General features: G+C 42.0%; 1 protein-coding gene across 2 annotated transcripts in view; it reads left to right on the plus strand.

Annotated features, from left to right (window-relative positions):
- LOC109615520 overlaps positions 1 to 20,130 on the plus strand; it is a 54,970-nt gene that overhangs the window by 16,914 nt on the left and 17,926 nt on the right. The window contains exons 2-3 of one of the 2 annotated variants that reach the window (XR_002196499.3): positions 1,576 to 2,160; positions 2,263 to 3,997. The exons of the other annotated variant lie outside the window; for it this stretch is intronic. The gene's annotated coding sequence lies outside the window, so the exon portion shown is untranslated. Of the gene's footprint in view, positions 1 to 1,575; positions 2,161 to 2,262; positions 3,998 to 20,130 lie in introns of those variants that run through there. 2 annotated transcript variants of the gene reach the window in all.

The following is a 20,130-nucleotide window of genomic DNA, read 5'->3' on the forward strand; positions in this document are numbered from 1 at the left end:
ATACTCAGAGGGGCGCCATTCCGGCTGAGAGTGTCAGATCCGCGCTGTTCAAAGCCTGAGTGACTGTGCTCGATCTCCCCAATCCAGTGCTACAAGCCTCGGAATGCGGAAACCTCTGGGGGGCACCGCTCCGGGCCGGAGTGTCAGACGCACAAATGGTACAAGTCAGATAGCCTGACTAATGTACATTGGCAATGTATATGTATGGTGTTAGAAATCGGCGGTTTCATATAGTGGTCAAATAATGTAGAACCCGTATCAAATCGAGGGAGAATCCGCTCACATTTATTGGAAAATTGCAGCACAGATGTCATTCGGTGAACGTTCCATTATCTTCTCACTGTAATGTTGGTTGCCAGCTAGCCTATACATTAAGGGCGTTTCTACATAGCAAAGATCAGGTTTCCAAGACAGTAAAAAGGACAACCCCCTTTTTTTCACAAAAAAGTTTCAATGCAATTTACTAGATGGGGACACAGTTCAGGAGGGATTTATAGGAGGTTACACAGTATCAGAGCCTTACTATTCTAAAACTCAACTCCATATTGCTGTTGCAGAGGATATCTAATCACGACGGATATAGCTGTTTTGCACCTTTCAATTTGCTTACTTTTTGAGAGATGCCTGGTAGACGCTCTGCCGCACGTTCTACAGTTCACATTTGTCCTTAATGCCCGAAGGCAGTATGCTACCTTAGTCAGCACCTAAGATTATTCCATGGAGTGGTTAATAAAGAGGAGAGAGCCATATTGTGCCATTGGGTGTCCGGCTGGATCAACCTGAGGCAGGAGCCATATCCGTTTCAGGGGTGTGGCATGCATGTAAGCAGGCTGGACCGGCACATTGATCAGCACATTGACATGACCAAGTCATAGAAGAGAAGGGCTGAAGATGGGCTGAATAGAAGATAACAATGGAGCAGCTAGCATCCCTGAGAGCCTCCAACCCTCCCATTCCAATGATGACAACTAATGGAAGCGGCAAGGGAAGTTGAGGGGGAGATCTTGCCGGAGTCGCTACCTGCTTTTTTGGACATGGAAGAATCTGACAACATGGGCTGTGAGGATGTATCCTGTCACTGCCAAGGCCCAATTCAGAGGCTGCGGGAGACTGTGCAGGAAAGGGATATGGCCTTAAAATCAAGGGATGGTAAGATTAATTCACAAAAAAAAGGGTGGTAAGTCGCTTTCACACAATCAGGGCAGCCTACAAGAACTTGCAGAGGCAGAAGTCTGTGAGGCCAAAGTGAGGTTGGGATGTAGAGCCTCCTCCAGCAGTGGAGCCGGAACCTTTTGACTCATCAGACGAAGAAGAGGAAATGACTGAAAGAGAAATGTCACCAGAGCCAGGCACATCCAAGTTGGATTTTCCAGACTCCTTCCCCAGTCTGAGTAAATACAGCCTTTTTTGAATTGGGCACTGTTTAGATTGTATGAGCATTTGAGAAATATAATTACTCAACCAAAATGTCCATTAACATTTGGTATGCTGTGGTTATTAATAGTATATTACTGGTAAGCAGGTTTTAGGACCTTCAAGTGACAATTAAGTTACATGTTCTACTCTTCTGTTTAGGTGAATTTCTGCAGGAGTTCCATCGCAACATTCAGGGTCCAAATCCAAACAAAAAACTGATGGACAACTGTGACTCCAAGGTCCAAAGAATTAAGCAGTTCCTCTGGTTCATGGGGAGTGACGAGTGCTATCCTTCCAATCTTTGTTTTCTCACTAACACTATGAAAATAATAGCATAAGTACAGATTGATTTTAATTCAGTCTAGTAAGTGTTCAAGCCTAAGTCCAATTACTGATATTTTGATTTCACTGCGTTTGTGTGTGTGTGTGTGTGTTTGCTTTATGTGTCTTTCAGATGGGTCAAGGACCTTGAGGCCACGAAAGCTATCACCACTGTGGAGTATTACACCAAGAGTGTGGCCCATTTTTTAAGATTTGCTGAAGAGACCCAACCAGCATCCAGCAGGCTGACCAAGAACCAGTGGCGAGGGGTGAACCATAAATTTAAGGGAATAACCAAGTCCCTTCAGCGCCAGATCACCATTCACCAGGGGCATGTAAAGGAAAAGGAGACGAACGTTGTCTCCAAGAAAGTCCGCATTGAGTGCCAGTGCCTATCAAAGTCTAAGATCCCTGAGATTTTAGGTAAGTGTTGCTCAGTCTTTTATCTCACTTTTATTACCCACTTATTACACATCTCCTCGTTGTTACACTGTTGCACTGCGATTTTTACTCATGTTCACACAGTTACCTTGGAGGAGTCCCGGACGCAGAGGGACCATTTCCGGTTCTATGGATACATCTGCGCCTACTTTTCCTCGACTTATGGCCACAGACCAGGTGTCTTCAAAAACATGCTCATAAAAGAGGTTGAGGAGGCAAAAAGGGACCAGAGTGGGATCGTTTTGAACAACGAAAGTCCATCCTCTTTGGCCTGAATAGATTTACTATTTAGGCCAAATGTTTATATTATTTGGCTTTTTTTGTACAACAACTGCACGTGCATAGGAGGTGTTTTGTGTGTCATTATTTAAAAGGTGGAGGAACATAAAACAAACAAAGAGTTTGGGACATGCTAGCTCGCCCTGACAGAGGAGGAGTACGGGTGGTTCCAGAACTTCCTCCAGTTCTATAGGTTCCGGGGGGGAAGAATCTCACAGCTGTCTTAAATCAATGACTGATTGACTGTCTTCTCTTGTGTGTGTGTGTATTACAGTGCAAGAACACCCTTGCAAAAACAGACCGGGACACAGTGGCTCGATTCATGTGCCATGACACCAGGACGGCGGACAGGTTTTACACTATCAGCCTCAACCCGACCCAGGCAATGGAGGTTAGGTCCCTTTTCCAGGCAGCTTTGGAGGGCGAGGACCAGATACCACTGAGCCAGAGCCACCCCACAAACTCAGACAAGAGTGGGCAGTCAAGACCATCAGAAACAAGCAAAGAAAAGGCACCGGAAGACAAGTCCCTCTCTGAGGGTTTACTTGCTGTGCCTGCAGACACCTTCCAAGAGACCACCAACGGAAAGCAAAGAGCACCCCACGCCCTCCAAGCTGCATTTGACAGACAGGCGCAGTGTCGTGGTCTACATCACCCCAATGAAGATTTCCCCGCTGAAGTTGAAGAGCAAATCTACAAACGTCTCACCTATCATGACCCAGCAGGGGATGAGGCAGCTGAGATCAACAAACGCCCGGCTCAGGAGGGCCATTGCCTCAAGGAGGTTAAAAATGGAAAATAAGCCCAAAGAGACTGTCCCACCCCACCGCCCAGAGAAGGTGAGTCAACCTCTGGTCAAGCAGAGGAAGACATGGGCAGCACATCTTGATTGACAGTATAGGTTGGACACTGACAAAATGTTGTACATTATACTTTTCATTTGTTCCATTGTGTTTTTTTACCTGTTCTATTTGGAAATGTAGAAGTTTTTTGAGTAATTATTCTGTTTGGAGTTGTATTTCAGACCTTGTTTGATGTATGTCAATTTGTTGTCAGTATAAGTTTTGAGTGGGCACTGTCTGGTGTTGGTTCTCTGAACCAGTTTGAGTCCAATACAATTTTCTTAGTGTTTCAGTCTCTCAGAGACATAAACACTAAGAGATACCTTTTTGCTCAAAAACATTCCTGAGCCAAATTGATCTATTGAGTTTGACAGTTAGTACATTTAGGGTTGAAAGTGTAATAACACCGTAACAATATATTTCTCTAAAAAAAAAAAAAAGTCAACTGATGAGAATAAACAGAAACAATTCAACTATTAATTGCAAAAAAGAAAAGTCAATATAAAAGAACAATTTCAACAATAAATAAATGACACTTTATCAATAACAACAATTAATATTTAAACAAGAACAGATGTGCCAACAACAACAACCCTGTTTATGCCACTTTTGTCAATTATAAATACTTCAATTGAACTATGTACAGTTAAGCCAAAAAGTATTCATACCCCTTCCCGTAGTGAATTTTTATTTGACCATTGTGCTGGAAATACAAATGTAACTATTTATTTTAAGAAAAATGCCTTGTCCAACATTATTCATATCCCAAAAGAAACCTATTTGTCAAATAAAAATTCACTATGGCTCAAAATATGGCATGGGTATGAATACTTTTGGGCTTACCTGTACATATCAAAGATCCAGAAGGTGTGTGGAGGGTTTCAACGAATCTTCTCTGTATAGAGACAGAAAAGTATTTTTACAATATGCATGCACACAAATACACACAAAAATACCTGTCAAACTATTCACTTCAAATTGTTTAGAGTTGAACAGAGTCATCATACATACCTTGTCTTGTTTCCCTTAGAGTTTAGGAAACTCCATCTCTCCTATAAAGACCAAGTCCAGCATTGATATTTTACCTCTTCCATTGAGACTTTAGATGGACGTACACAAAGTAATTATTCCTTTATAACATTCTCACCTAACAGAGATGAAAAGGAACATTCTCCCAGGGAAACATATTCACTGAAGTCCGCAAGGCAGGAAAAGGGATCTTCCTGCAGGGACATGTCTTCACTGTCATTCATTAGAGCCAAAAGGGAGCCTTCTTCCAGGGACATGTCTCCACTGATGTTTGAAAGGCAGGAAAATGTATCTTATTGCAGGGACATGTCTTCATCAATGCCCAGCAGAGATAAAAGGAAAAATTCTCAGAGGGACATGACCTAATCAAAGTTCAATGGAGATGACCTGGAACATTCTCCTAGGGACATATCTTCACCCATGTTCGATGGAGATGAAACGGAACATTGTCCTAGGGGCACGTCTTCACTGTTCAATTCAAAGACTGCGGTTTCACCCTCATTGTCCAGCTCCTTCAGGTCAAAGTCAGTGACCAGTGGACAAGGTGGATTGGTCATTCTTTAACTTGGAGAGTGTGAGGCCTCTTCTTAAGATGGACAGTTGTGCTTTGATTTCTTAATCCTGAAATTAAAAACAGACAAGGACACATTTGTAAGAGTTAAATTATGCATTTAAACAAATGCTTTGTTTACGTGCTTCAGGAAATAAGTCCCTAGGTAAACTCCCAAGAATTCAGCTGCCAGACCTCTTACAAGAACTAAATCAAGGTCTCACATAACCCCAGTGATGGCAGTTCCACATTGGTTACCAGTGTATTTCAGAGTACATTTTTTAATTCCACTTATCAACTATTAAAAGGCACAACATGGTCTGGCACCTGACTACATTAGTGACATACTCAACCCATACTGTACTGTTAGGCCTCTCAGATCAGCAGAAACGGGATATAGCAGTCTAGACTGACAACTAAAGGGAACCGGGCCTTTGCTGTACAGGCCCCTAGACTCTGGAACAGCCTACGAAAGCATGTCAGAGATGCTACATTCAGTGCATTCATTTTTATAACATGGCTATTACACTATTAGTAGTGGCTATTAATATTTAATACTAATAATATTTTATCATTGTGGTTATATATTCATTTTATTCTATTTTTATTATTATTTTAATCCATTATAATTTTTCTTGTATGTAAAGCACTTTGTGTTATTCTTACAGAAAAACACTATACAAATAAAACTTACTCATCATCACTGCTTTTTTTTATTTTTTATCTTGCGTCATATTAAACAGGCCCCCATCCCCCATTACCCAAAACTCAAATATTAATCCCGTCATCTGACCGACTACAGAATTCGCGGCGCAACACGGAATTACAAAACAAATTAAATATAGTGACAAAGAATTTAACCGAAGTAATCAAATAAAACCCAATAAACCTTCAAAATGGTATCAAACCTTGAACTTCCACACACAAAAAACTGTATTAGCACAACCCCGTAATAAAGAGTTAAGGGTAAACATCTCAATGTAAATAACACAAGAGTTTTATAAACATCCTGCAAACAGTCAATACGTTTTCGTCAGTAACGTTACGTTGATCTTACTTGACTCAGTCCAACAGCGTCCCTCAGACTGGACCTAGAATTTCAAAGTTACGTTCAGGAAACCTAACCGCTTTGTCCGGATCTATGAAGAAATACTCTTTGCCGTTGTGCGAGACTCTCAACTTCGCTGGATACTGCAGTCCATATTTAACTCCGGGTTTATCCTTCAACAATTCCCTCGCACGTTTGAAGAGTGCGCGTCGCTTTACCACAGCAGGCGGATAGTCCGGGAATATTTTGATTCTTTGGCCTTTAAAGAAAATATGTTGCATCTTAGCAGCTTTTTGCATTATTCCTTCCATCTCATGGACGTAATGCAAACGCAAAATGAAGGCTCGTGGTGGTTCATCTCCTCCAGGACGGGCACGTAGAACTCGGTGGGCGCGGTCCACGTGCGGGGATTTGTCTAGTGACAAGGCTTGAGCAAAGAGTTGGGCAACGAAATCTCTGGGTTTAACTCCGAATTCAGCACCCTCTTTAATGTTTAGTATGCGGATGTTTTATCTTCTGCTGCGGCTCTCGAGGTCTGTGCATTTTTATGTGAGTTGCTCCACCCCAGATAGCAAAAAATATCCGCAAGGCTTCTTTTTGCCGCCGGCCCTTAGCTGTCGGCTATAGGTGCGTCCTGCTGGCGGGGATGAAACGTTTGCCGCCGAATACGTCACTCCCATTTCTTGCGAGTTTTTTGACTGCTTCATTTTCTCTGGCGGTTGCCTGGGTCTAAAAACCGCGGTCCTTCGGCGGCAAGATGCTTTTAAATAGGCTACTCTCAAAATCGACCGGCCATGTTGGTTTGGACACATTCGCATCAGTTCATCGCTCAATCGCGAGTTACAGTCTGCTAGCTAGCGAAGTCATCGACGTTTAAGTAAGTACATGTTTCCTTTTTGTGTAACGCAATATTATGTTGACATTGTTTTTAGTTTATATATTTAAAATGTGTAGTCATCTTTGTTCTGGCCTAACTAGCTAAAGTAGCCTTGTTAACGCAATGTTGTTAGTACATGTTGAATTTTAACGAGCTATAATAGGTAGCAAAAGCTTTACATCTAGAAAACACTAAAATTTATACTTAGTCTTTCTTCCAAAAATAACGATGTATATATGTTGTTTAAATTATTTTGTTTGCCTGAACAAGTATGCTGCTAGTCCAGTAGCTAGAGTAAGTGTTAGCTAGCACATGCTGTTTTGCCTTTGTTACAGTACACACTGTGGCTAGCATGTTTTGTGCTGTGTTGCTACTGTACTGGATTTAAGGCGATTGTGATTTCTAATTCTCTGAACTGCTGTACGTTTTATGTTTGAGGAACATTCTGTGTTCACTTGAATCACAACACCCAATGAATACATTTTATTTTTAACAATTTCACTGTTCCACATTTGGCTAATAATGTTTCCCCCCCACAGCATAGCTACTGTATATTCCTAACGTTAACAATCCGGTTTTGTTGCAGATACCTTGGCCAGAGCATAACCGATTATCTTCACCCAAGAGACCTACTGTTGGTCAATCGTTTTGGTTTTAAAGGTAAATACATTGTTAGTCACAATGTTTAGTTACTCGGCCAAAAGGAAAATAATAATGAAAAGAGTTGAGAGGGACAAACAGGACATTCAATCACTACATTCTACAGAAGTTGCATTGATTCCAGAAAACCAGGAAAATGTTGAGCCATCTGTAGACTTCAGAGTTGGTATGTAAAATGTATTGCTGTGATGCTTAATTTGTGATCCTGTAACTAAACTGTACACTTTGTTAGATTTTCAAATTTCTGTTCCCTCTTTCTCAGAACCAGGTTTCTCCCTAGTAATCCAGACTCCACTTCAGAGCCAAGAGTTTGAGTACAAGTAAGTGATGTTATTTGTGATGTTTTTTGTCTTGGAAGCTATTGCTTCTATTTAAGATTAGGAATCCTTTTATCCATAATCTGTTTTTCTTTAGGGCACTTGACTTTCTGGATAAAAGGTGTGGAGGTGTGTTGTACATATCATTAGCTTTGCACAGTTCAATTATTGTTTCATTACTGAATATGCAATCTCTGCAGTGAAATTAAAGCTGTTATGTTTTTCCCCCCAGTTCGTCAAGTACTAAACTTTACACCCCCAGCAGAAAATGTACCCTGGCAGCAAATGGGTGAAAAGGCTGGAGGTATGTAATACGTTGCGCTAAACTGTTACATTTAAGTCCAATTCATTACATGTATGCAATAACTTCAAACATATTTTTACGTCAATGATTATCAATAGGAGAAAGTCATCGCTCCGTTATTGGCCCTTGGACTCCCCTGGCATCGCATGTACAGCATGAAGTTTTCAGCAATGAAGGTATATTCTAGGCCTATGTCCTAATGTCCAGTTTTTTAACAGTTTTGAAAATAGTGCCTTTAGTTTTCCAGAACGAGAACCAAGCCCTGAGGGAGGAGAACCAAGCCCTGAGGGAGGAGAACCAAGCCCTGAGGGAGGAGAACCAAGCCCTGAGGGAGGAGAACCAAGCCCTGAGGGAGGAGAACCAAGCCCTGAGGGAGGAGAACCATGCCCTGAGGGAGGGGAGCCATGCACGAGCAGGTGAGAACATGCACTCTTTCTTTAATTTTACTTTTTTGTGTGTAATGTAGGTTCAGAATGACCATATGCCTTTCATTTTGTAGCTTCGGGTGACAGCGGCTCGCTTCAAAAGCAGGTGAAGCTATTTGGGACAACGCTGAAGATGTTTGCTCGCACTGGGCAATCAGGTACAACTTGCAAACAACACCTGTGGTTGTTGATTTAATTCCCACTGGGTCCACATGTACGTGTATTAGACCTAGGTATAAATGTCATTGTTTAGTAATTGAGGGACCAGGACTGACTACTTTATTCTTTTATTCTGGGAACCCCTGTAGGTGCAGATCAGACCCTAGTGCTGCGACGTCTTGAAGAGTTTGGCGATGTTGTGCGTAGCATGGAAAACAAAATGGACACTATGCTGCAACATTTCAGTGCCAATGTGTCTGTTGGAGAGCTATCCCTGCCAGGGGATGTTACTCCCCCTAGACACCCAGGAAGATTTGGTGTTTCTTGACAGCATTTTGAGGGAGGATAAAGAGCTCCAGGAACGATTTGTAAGTGTGTTGCTTTCGTTTATAAGGCCGTAGGGTAATCTAAAAAGTCAAATTAAGTTTGTACACTGTATATTCTACAGTCTAAATCCACAGCCTGTCACATTTTATATTTATGTATGAGAAGCTTGCGAGAAATGTAATTTAACACATTTTCAGCTTCGGTTTTTGGCTATCAAATGTGGGAGGGACCTGAAGACAACAGTGTGGAGAATGCTTCAGAGTATTTTCTCTAATAACCTTGCCGTTAATACAACCTGGACTGGTATAGGGGATAAAACCTGTTTTAGAGACCTGTTCCTGAAGACCATTGTTCAAAGTAATTTTTTTAAGTAGATGCCCTTATGCCTTATGCCATTCAAATGTAATGACAGATCTGTATTTTCTACAGGGGCCCTCCGGAAGAACCCGGCAACCCAGGATGCCACTGATGAGGCGGTCCAGGTTAATGTTACACGTTACCTGAAAGGAGCATCAGACTGTGAAGGAGGAAAAAGCCGCCCAGCTGAGAAGGACCCACAGCCAACCCCTTAAACCTAGGCTGACTACTGACACCCCAGCATCCCTGAACTGGAACACTTTCTTTATCCTGCAGTCAGTAACATCAAGAAGCCAGAAGTGCCAGACTACACTCACCAAACCCACCCTGTTTTTTTGTATTAACTTTAGTATTGGCTTATTTCATTCCATCTTAACGATTCTATTTTAGTTTGTAAATCCTATTTCATACCTGTTACTTGATATTGCGCATTAACTAGTACCAACATTCTACTTTCATTTCATCACTATGCTTAACTGTTATTCAATTAATAATAGCTTGGAAATACTATTTCGTACCTCTGATACTTGATATTGCACAGTACCTGGTACCAAATATTCTACTTACTCTGTTTTTAACATCAGCATTTTTCATTCCATCACAGTGCTTAACTGTTATTCTATTGTTAAATATAGCTTGTAAATCCTTGTGCCACAGGTCAGCATTGCAGTTATAATGGTCTGTTCTACAACTGTTTTTACCTCTGTATTTTTATGTATGTATATCAAGTTTTGTTTATCACAGATACAAGAGACACATCTTAATGCAGCATGGTGTAAATATTGTGCTCCAGGTCAGCAATGCCATTATAATGGAATATTCTACTCTAGAGCTTTACTCAATGGCTTGAAAATGTGATGTTCTACCTCGTTTTATTTGGTATCCTGCACATTCTTTGGTACCAAATATCCTCATTACTTGTTATGTTTACTGGTAATTATTTTCATCCCAGAGCTGACCTCTATATTATTAACAATGATTGTGTTTGTGTTATAATTTGCTTGTATGGCTGTTCTTTTTTTTTTAACCAACATTTTATTGGAAACCTGCATGTTCTGTGTGTATTTGTTTATTTTTTTCTGCCTTATTTATTTCAGTGATCTGACACATCTTGTTTGAATGACAGTTACTGTACTTTGAAATATGGAATTAAAACACCAAATGGAAATTTGTCTGGTTTGATCAATCATTATTCTCGATAAACTGCATGCTATAAATATTAAATATATATATAAAAGCGGCAGATCGCTCGAAAACCTTTTGTATAACGGCGGTGGAAAGGCGGTTGGACCACGGGCCGGACGCAGAACACAGGCGGTAGGAGTGCGACTGCCGCCGGCGGAAAGCTGGCAAACGTGTTTGCGATTTAGACATTCTGATGCTTCTTTGGAGGACCGCCTCCGGTCCGCCGACTCATTGCTATCTGGGACGTAAGCTTCAGCTTTCCCAAATCTTGTTCCATCTTAACCATCGTGTCAGAAGAGGTAGAAGCATGATTTTCCAGGCTTATTAATTTCGCAGTATGATTGTCCACCGTAACCTTGACCTCCGATATTGCCGCATTGGCCTCGTTTTTGAATGTCGATAATTCCCCTCGGATAGTGACAGCGTGCTGCTCGATTTTTGAGTCAATAATTCCCCCAATTTCAGATTTGATTAAGAGAAGTTCCCGCTAAGAGGAGAGATCACGTTAAGGATAGCTGAATTATCGGACACTGGAGTGTCTTTCTCAGGCGTTCCCTCCACACTGGCGTCGGAGGATGTCGAGGCCTGGTCTGGAGCTTTTCGAGATTTGCCCGGCATGATTAGACAACTGAAACAAACTGAATCCTAAAGTCGACTAGTAGATTGCAGGATGCAGGATTGTACTTTTATTAGTGTCAACAATTACTAAAGAGATGTTCTGACGAAGTTATATAAAACAATATACGGAGTCGTTGAGAAACATGTACTACTCTCCCATGTCAAAACCGGAAGTCCTCGATGTTTTTTTGATGAGATTTAAATATATATGTCATGTTCTGGTTATGGCTTATAATAGCAGCCAGTATGAATCATGTCTGTACAATACTCAAACCTTGGACAAATTATATATAAAATCAGCTGAATGTTTATCTGTTTCTGTGTGGGTTAATAACACTACATAAAAGATCAGGTTCACATCCACCCATGTACTATTTACTCCAGAAGCTATTCCACCCCATAGCTGAGTTTACCATAAACTTGAACATGTATGTTTATTAGGTGGTATGTAAAACATAGGCTATGCTGGAATACTACCTCAAAAATCCAATGTGTGAAAATAAATAAGCAGAACTACAAGCCAAGTATACGTAAACTTCTTGTATAAGGCAAGACTACTTGATTAGAATATCTCAATCAATAGATTGAGTACAAGTTTATGCCAAATATACTTAGACTTTTTCGGTATACTTGTCAGTATAAGCCAAGTACACGTTAGTATAATTTTGTTAAGTATATCTCTGATAAGTATACAAAAAGTAAACTGAAAGTATACTATCTTATGTTAAGTTTAAAAGAAGTATACTATAGCACACTGGAATAAACTTTGGTAAGGGTACTGTCGGTAGGCCAGGTGGTCAAACAGAATGAATCTTCGTCCATTCTGATTGTCTCCTTTCCCTCCTTTCGACTGTTGTCGTTTCTCGGCCATATTTCCTTTGTCATCTCTTTGCGTGTGTACCACACTCTTGTTAATGATCCTTTTCATTCTTGATGGTATCCTATTCGCGCCATGCTATTTAAATATGAATGCATCATGCCAGAGGCTGCACTCCTCTTCCCGTCGTATTTGTACAACTGGACGGCATTATATTTTACTTGTACAAGTCACTGTATAATCGCCTAAAGTAATTCGCATTGTCAACAAAATACAGTTCAGCGCTACTCTCCAATTTATCCACCCCTGGAGATTTTTACTCGATTTTATTAGTAGCCTAGTCAGGGACTAACCAGGTCCAATTTATCCGCCCCTAGAGATATTGTACACGTTGCAATTCGTGGCCTAGTCAGGGAGTAACTAGGGGCTCCTATCACTACACGTGATCTTGAATGACTCGATTTGTTCGTTAAATGGTGTGGATTTCAGACTCACCAACTTTTCAGCTGTTCGCAAGAAACAATAACAAAGACCGACTCCCTTGCGGGTGCGCGCAGCCAGCTTCGTCTCAGGACAACATTTTTGGTAGAATCTAAATCTCCAACCATATGGCACACAGCACCAAAGTGTTAGAAATCGGCGGTTTCGTATAGTGGTCAAATAATGTAGAACCCGTATCAAATCGAGGGAGAAGTTCGCTCACGTTTATTGGAAAATTCCAGCACAGATGTCATTCGGTGAACGTTCCATTGTCTTCTCACTGTAATGTTGGTTACCAGCTAGCCTATACATTAAGGGCGTTTATACATAGCAAAGATCAGGTTTCCAAGACAGTAACCCTCATGCCAAATGGTCAGTGTAAAACATTCCTGGGGTTAGTAGAGCGCAACCTACAGAGAGAATCTAAACAGAGAGGTTTCTGTTGTTCTCATTATCTAGGCACATCCACTTCCAATGAAACGTATATTGTAATTGATAATGCTCAGACTCCACAATGGGTAGAAAATACTGCCCGATTGTACAAATGAAATTGACCTCTGAGAGAAATTTCTCTCTTTTACATTTGGGCAGTGTTTCCCATTCATTCATATCAAGATTCAGGTGTAAACTGCATTTTATTAGCTCATGACACAAGGAAAATAGGATTAATTAGATCAGGACACAGGTGGAAAATGTAATTCATTAGCTCAGGACACAGGGAAAATGGGATTAATTAGATCAGGACACAGGTGAAGAATGCAATTTGTTAGCTCAGGACACAGGGATAATAGGATTCATTAGATCAGTGAAAAGGACAATCCCCTTTTTTCTACAAAACAGTTTCAATGCAATTTACTTGATGGGGACACAGTTTAGGAGGGATTTATAGGGGGTCACACCCCAGATAGCGGCGGACCAGCAGCGGTCCTCCAGAGACAGTAGAAGCGTCAGAATGTCTTAATCACAAACACGTTTACCGGCTCACCGCCAGGAGGAGCCGCTTTTAAAAAGCGGCAGCTGCCTTCCTACCGCATTTGTGCCGCGGCCGGCCTACGTACCAACCACCGATATACGGAAGGCGGACCTTCCGCGGTCCGTCGGAGGCAAACGCTATTTTCGAGCAATTTGCCGCTTGTATATATATACACTCACCTAAAGGATTATTAGGAACACCTGTTCCATTTCTCATTAATGCAATTATCTAATCAACCAATCACATGGCAGTTGCTTCAATGCATTTAGGGGTGTGGTCCTGGTCAAGTTACTGGGATTTTCACGCACAACCATTTCTAGGGTTTACAAAGAATGGTGTGAAAAGGGAAAAACATCCAGTATGCGGAAGTCCTGTGGGCCAAAATGCCTTGTTGATGCTAGAGGTCAGAGGAGAATGGGCTGACTGATTCAAGCTGATAGAAGAGCAATGTTGACTAAAATAACCACTCGTTACAACCGAGGTATGCAGCAAAGCATTTGTGAAGCCACAACACGCACAACCTTGAGGCGGATGGGCTACAACAGCAGAAGACCCCACCGGGTACCACTCATCTCCACTACAAATAGGAAAAAGAGGCTACAATTTGCACAAGCTCACCAAAATTGGACAGTTGAAGACTGGAAGAATGTTGCCTGGTCTGATGAGTCTCAGTTTCTGTTGAGACATTCAGATGGTAGAGTCAGAATTTGGCATAAACAGAATGAGAACATGGATCCATCATGACTTGTTACCACTGTGCAGGCTGATGGTGGTGGTGTAATGGTGTGGGGGATGTTTTCTTGGCACACTTTAGGCCCCTTAGTGCCAATTGGGCATCGTTTAAATGCCACGGCCTACCTGAGCATTGTTTCTGACCATGTCCATCCCTTTATGACCACCATGTACCCATCCTCTGATGGCTACTTCCAGCAGGATAATGCACCATGTCACAAAGCTCGAATCATTTCAAATTGGTTTCTTGAACATGTTCACTGTACTGAAATGGCCCCCACAGTCACCAGATATCAACCCAATAGAGCAGGGGTGTCAAACCGGTTCCACATCGGGCCGAGTGTCTGCAGGTTTTTGGTTTTTCCCATAAATTGGTTCCCAGTTCAGACCTACACAACCAGGTGAGTGTAGAAACTAACCAATCAGTGACCTAATTAACCAATCAAGTACAAGGTGAGAGCAAAAACCTGCAGACACTCGGCCCTCCGTGGAACCGGTTTGACACCTGTGCAATAGAGCATCTTTGGGATGTGGTGGAACGGGAGCTTCGTGCCCTGGATGTGCATCCCACAAATCTCCATCAACTGCAAGATGCTATCCTATCAATATGGGCCAACATTTCTAAAGAATGCTTTCAGCACCTTGTTGAATCAATGCCACGTAGAATTAAGGCAGTTCTGAAGGCGAAAGAGGGTCAAACACAGTATTAGTATGGTGTTCCTAATAATCCTTTAGGTGAGTGTGTATATATATATAAAATGTTATATTTATAGCATGCAGTTTATCAAGAATAATGATTGATCAAACCAGACAAATTTCCATTTGGCGTTTTAATTCCACATTTCTAAGTACAGTAACTGTCACTGAAAAAATATGTTTTTTATATTTCAGTGATCTGACGTGGGAAAATAATACACACTACACTACAGAACATGCAGGTTTCCAATTACATTTTGGTTAAAAAAAACTGCCTTACAAGCAAATTATAACACCTGAACTCAAACAAAATAATTGTTAATAATAAAGAGGTCAGCTCTGGGATGAAAATAATTACCAGTAAACATTACAACAAGTAATGAGGATATTTGGTACCAAAGAATGTGCAGGATACCAAATCGATATAACATCACATTTTCAAGCCATTTCTAACAATAGGATAAGTGGTAATAATTTAGAGTACAGCTCTGGAGTAGAATAGACCATTATAATGGCATTGCTGACCTGGGGCACAATATTTACACTGTGCTGCAATAAGATCTGTTTCTCTTGTATCTGTGATAAACAAAACCAGACAGACAGAAAGAAAGGCAGGCAGGCAGGCAGGCAGACAGACAGAAAGGCAGGCAGGCAGACAGACAGACAGAAAGGCAGGCAGGCAGACAGACAGACAGAAAGGCAGGCAGAAAGACAGACAGACAGAAAGGCAGGCAGGCAGGCAGACAGAAAGGCAGGCAGGCAGACAGAAAGGCAGGCAGGCAGGCAGGCAGACAGAAAGGCAGGCAGGCAGACAGACAGACAGACAGACAGACAGACAGACAGACAGGCAGGCAGACAGACAGACAGGCAGGCAGACAGAGACACACACACACACACACACAGAGACACACACACACACACAGAGACACACACACACACACACACACAGAGACACACACACACACACAGAGACACACACACACACACAGAGACACACACACACACAGAGACACACACACACACAGAGACACACACACACACAGAGACACACACACACACACACACACACACACACACAGACAGAGACACACACACACACACACACACACAGAGACACACACACACACACACAGAGACACACACACACACACAGAGACACACACACACACACACAGAGACACACACACACACACACAGAGACACACACACACACACACAGAGACACACACACACACACACACACACACACACACACACAGAGACACACACACACAGAGACACACACACACACACACAGACACACACACAGACACACACACACACACACACACACACACACACACACACACACACACAGAGACATAGGAATACCGAAGTTAAAATACTAAAACAAAAATAATTTCAACAGTGAACAGTGTGGATTGGGTGAATGTAGTCTGGCACTTCTGGCTTCTTGATGTTACTGACTGCAGGATAAAGAAAGTGTTCCCTTGTCAGTGATGCTGAGGTGTCAGTAGTCAGCCTAGGTTTAAGGGGTTGGCTGTGGGTCCCTCTCAGTTGTGCAGCGCCTTTTTCCGCCTTCACGGTCAGATGCTCCTTTCAGGAAACGCATAACGCACCTACAGGGGTTCCCAGAATAAAAGAATAAAGTAGTCAGTCCTGGTCCCTCAAATACTAAACTATGACATTTATATCTAGGTCTACTGCATGTACAGGTGGCCCCAGTGGGAATTAAACCAACAACCACAGGTGTTGTTTGCAAGTGGTACCTGATTGCCCAGTGCGAGGAAACGTCTTCAACATTGTCCCAACTTGTTTCACCTGCTCTTGAAGTGAGCCGCTGTCACCCGAAGCTACAAAATTAAAGGCATATGGTAATTCTGAACCTACATTACACACAAAAAAGTTAAATTTAAGAAAGAGTGCATGTTCTCACCTGCTCATGCATTGCCTTCCCTCAGGGCTTGGTTCTCCTCCCTCAAGAGCTTGGTTCTCTGCCCTAAAGAGCTTGGTTTTCATTCTGGAGTCTCTGGAAATCTACATTAAAAAATAAAATAAATAAAAAAACAACTAAAGGCACTATTTTCAATATTGTTAAAAAACTGGACATTAAGACATAGGCCTAGAATATACCTCCATAGCTGAAAACTTAATGCTGTACACGAGATGCCAGGGGAGTCCAAGGGCCAGTAAAAATATGTTTGAAGTTATTGCATACATTTAATGAATTGGACTTAAATGTAACACTTAGTTTAGCACAAGGTATTACATACCTCCAGTGTTTTCACCCATATGCTGCCAGGGCAAATTTGCTGCTGGGGGTGTAAAGCTTAGTACTTGACGAGCTGGGGGAAACAAACATAACAGCTTTAATTTCACTGCAGAGATTGCATATTTAGTAATGAAACAATAATTGAACTGTGCAAAGCTAATGGAATGTACAACACACCTCGACACCTTTCATCCAGAAAGTAAAGTGCCCTGATGAAAAACAGATTATGGATAGAAGGATTCCTCATCTTAAATAGAAGCAATAGTTTCCAAGACAAAAAACATCACTTACATGTACTCAAACTCTTGGCTCTGTGAAGTGGAATCTGGATTACTGGGGAGAAACCTGGTTCTGAGAGAGAGGGATGAGAAATTTGAAAATCTAACAAAGGGTATAGTTTAGTTGCAGGATCACAAATTAAGCATCACAGCAATACATTTTACATACCAGCTCTGAAGTCTACGGATGGCTCAACATTTTCCTGGTTTTCTGGAATCAATGCAACTTCTGGAGCATGGGGCAGCACTGAAACCTTGTTACCGGGAAAAATGTTTTCAAATCTCAAAAGAGGTTGTCAAACGACAGCACTGCTGGTGCATCTGGAAGACTAGACTCCACTTCATCAGAAGAGGTCTGGGGTCTGTACTTTGAATTTGAGATTCTCTTTCGCTTTCCCTTCTTGTCCGTCGTTTCAACGCTGGAACCTGTTTGGAAGCACACCAAATTTCTCATCACCTCTTGCCAAGATTCTAGATGAGGGAATAATGAATGAAAGAGTCAGTTATGCACCATAAACAGAAAGCCATTCCATGTTGATGTTCATTAACATGAGGATTTACTTGGTCAAAGTCGGGTAAAACAGCACATATAGCATTGTTTGCAGCTGCAATGTCCTGTTTGTCCCTCTCAACTCCTTTCAATATTATTTTCATTTTGGCCCAGTAACTAGACATTGTGAATAACAATGAATTTACCTTTAAAGCCAAAACGATTGTCCAACAGTAGGTAATTTGGGTGAAGATAACTGGTTATGCTCTGGTCAAGGTATCTGCAAGAAAACGTGAACAAAACCGGATTGTTAACGTTAGGAATATACAGTAGGTATGCTGTGGGGGGGGACAACATTATCAGCCAAATGTGGAACAGTGAAATTGTTACAAATAAAATGTATTCATTGAGTGTAGTGATTCAAGTGAACACAGAATTTTCCTCAAACATAAAAAGTACAGCAGTTCAGAGAATTAGAAATCACAATCGCCTTAAATCCAGTACAGTAGCAACACAGCACAAAATGTGCTAGCCACAGTGGGTACTGTAACAAAGGCAAAACAGCATGTAATGGCAATCTTTGCTTGCTGTACCTTTAGCTTTACCATTCAGGACAGGTAGGAGTGAAGTTCTTGACGCAGACACACAAAGACCTTGCAGAGAATATTGCAATTGAAGTTGGTGGTGGTTTATTGTAGTAAATTGTACAAAACAGATGAACATACCGGTTGACTTATTCTCTTGACTCTAATCTGTGGTGCTCTGTTGTCTGTGCTCTGGTGAGAACCGTTTGCGCTCCTCCTACCTGTCTACTACTTATGCCCTCGGTGTCCAAACAAAACAAAATAAAAGCCCAACAATAAGCATAAATCTTAAATCTCAGTCTCTTTAATCAGACATATATTTGTTATTGGTCTCTCCAATATATTGTTTTTTGTCTGAAGTCGAACGGTACGCACAAGTCCTTGTGCATCTGCTTTCGTCTCCAGTATTCTGCCCATTGACCAGGCGCCTCGTGGTGCAGTGGAGTCGACAACCACAACTATGTCACCTGGAGCAAAGTACTCCGGTGTCCACCTTTTCCAGAAGAGATCTGCCATGTATTGAACTTGTCTCCATCTGCGCATTAGGTATACGTCCTCTTTCACGAAGAGTCCAGGCGGAAGAATTGGCTTGGTTTTCAACAGAAGAAGGTGGTTTGGGGTGAGTGCTTCCAAGTCCATTGGGTCCTCAGAAAGCTTTGTAATGGGTCGATCATTTAAAATTGCTTCAACTTCACAAATTAAAGTTTGCAACCCAAACTCATCATCCAGAACTTGTTGGCTAAGAACAGAGTGCAGCACATTTCGAACCATGCGGATCAAACGCTCCCATACGTCACCATGACGCGATCTTGCTGGGGGGTTAAAGCACCATTTTATTCCCTTCTGAAGCATAGCGGTCTGGATTTAAACACTGTCTTTGGAGTGTTGCTTTAAAAGCTTGCATCTCCTTCAATTGGCTGGACTCATCTTTAAAATTACTCGCAGCTGTCTGAATCTCCTTTCTTTTTCTAGTCAGCAGTAAGATAGTTGTTTTTACTTTAAGTAACCAAGCTACAGCGGTCATCAGACTTCTCCATGAAGAGAAATAACTTATCAGAGAGCTGGTGGGATTCAATGGACCTTTAACAATGAGGTTGCTTATGATGTCTTGCTTGACTTCCGGATCATTTGCAGAGATTGCAGTTTCCAAATGAAGTTTCTGCCATTCTCTGTCTGGCTGGCAGAGAAACTCTGGTCCCTTGATCCGTCTTTTGCAGCTTAAGAAGCGGTTTGCTGTTAGCCCCCTAGATGCTTCATCTGCCGGATTTTCCTTTGTGCTAACATATCTCCATTGTGACACATCAGTAGAATCCCTTACAAAGGAGATCGTATTTGCTACAAATGTTCGGAAACCACCCACAGGAGGGACCATAAGGGGCCGGTGCAGAGAGGATCGGGCGGCAGTCGAAGGCGGGGGCCTAGACAACCCGATCCCTGGACACGGAAACTAGCTCTCGGGACGTGGAACGTCACCTCGCTGGCGGGGAAGGAGCCTGAGATCGTGCGTGAGGTTGAAAGGTTCCGACTAGAGGTAGACGGGATCCCCTCTATGCATGGCTTGGGCTCTGGAACCACACTCCTTGAGAGAGGATGGACTCTTCACCACTCTGGAGTTGCCCATGGTGAGAGGCGGCGGGTTGGTGTGGGTTTGCT

Source organism: Esox lucius, chromosome 21 (genome assembly GCF_011004845.1).
Source record: "Esox lucius isolate fEsoLuc1 chromosome 21, fEsoLuc1.pri, whole genome shotgun sequence".
Taxonomy (NCBI): domain Eukaryota; kingdom Metazoa; phylum Chordata; class Actinopteri; order Esociformes; family Esocidae; genus Esox; species Esox lucius.